The sequence below is a fragment of the Taurulus bubalis genome (assembly GCF_910589615.1).
Source record: "Taurulus bubalis genome assembly, chromosome: 3".
Lineage (NCBI taxonomy): Eukaryota > Metazoa > Chordata > Actinopteri > Perciformes > Cottidae > Taurulus > Taurulus bubalis.
The window spans coordinates 9,500,158-9,501,372 of NC_136591.1; positions in this window are offsets into that span (position 1 = coordinate 9,500,158).

Consider the following 1,215-nt stretch of genomic DNA (forward strand, 5'->3'; position numbering starts at 1 on the left):
TTTCACACGCGACTAGAAAAACTACTGCAGCATTTGGCCAAAAATTTAAAACAAAAAAGGGGAGTCGGGCGGGGTGTTTTGATACGGATGGACAGCGAGGGGCCTTGTTATGAAAAGGACCCCGTCAAAGACCAAAAGGAGACCGTCGCCGGTGTCTTGTTCGGCTCGAGCGAGCCTTCCTCCTCCATTTCTCGCACGGCTTCCCACCCTCTGACTCGGCAGGGCAGAGGTGTCCTCCTTTGTTCGCCACACGACTCCTTCATGAGTCTCTTTCCATCCCCGGCGCGCTGTATCCTTCCCCCGCAGCTCCACGAACCCGCGTCGCCGGGTGTTCAATAACCTGTCCCGGTTGTTGAGGGGTTCTCTTTGTTGTCCGTGGGTCCGAGCTCCGCGGTGTCTTTCCTCCACGGGGAGAGAGGCGGCTGCGGTCGTCCCGGGGTTATCCGCACGAGCTAACTTCGTGGAAACGCGACCAGGCCTTTTTTTAATTCTCCATTACTTCCGAATGCGTAAAGTTTCCCCAACAAGAACGAGTAAACTTTTTCCGCGTCTCTTCTTTTTCAGGGAGCGACAGGAAATTACTTCCCCCACCTCCAACAAAAAAAAAAGAGAAGAAAAAAAACACGCTCCAACACTCCTCCTCCGCTCAAAGTGCGCTGCGTATGCTCCGGAAACTTAAAGTAAAAGTTCTACATTGCCGAAAAAAGTTATCACGTCAGCGGTTGTTGTGTCTTTTTTGTTGTTGTTTAGCTCCACTGAGTCTCTGGGAAGTATTCAACACCAGCTCTCTGTCCATTGAGAAGTCCTCCTCCTCCCATGGCTCTGCCCCCGGGCTCCACCATTGTCAAGTCCCTCGGGATTCAAGTCGTATCCGGTCCGCATTTCAGAATAAAAGCTCTTTTTTTTTAAATTCAATTCAATTCAGTTTATTTATATAGCCCAACATCACAAATACAAGTTTGCCTCGGAGGGCTTTACAATCTGTACACATAACATCCCTGTCCCGGGACCTCACATCGGATCAGGAAAAACTCCCCCAAATAAATGATAGTAAAAACTCTTTCACAGGGAAAAAAGGGAAGAAACCCAAGGGAGAGCAACAGAGGAGGATCCCTCTCCCCGGACGGACAGAAGCAATAGATGTCATGTGGCCAGAATGAATAACGTAACGGAGAAATTATTCATATAATGCTTATAGGCATGGTCTATGATCCA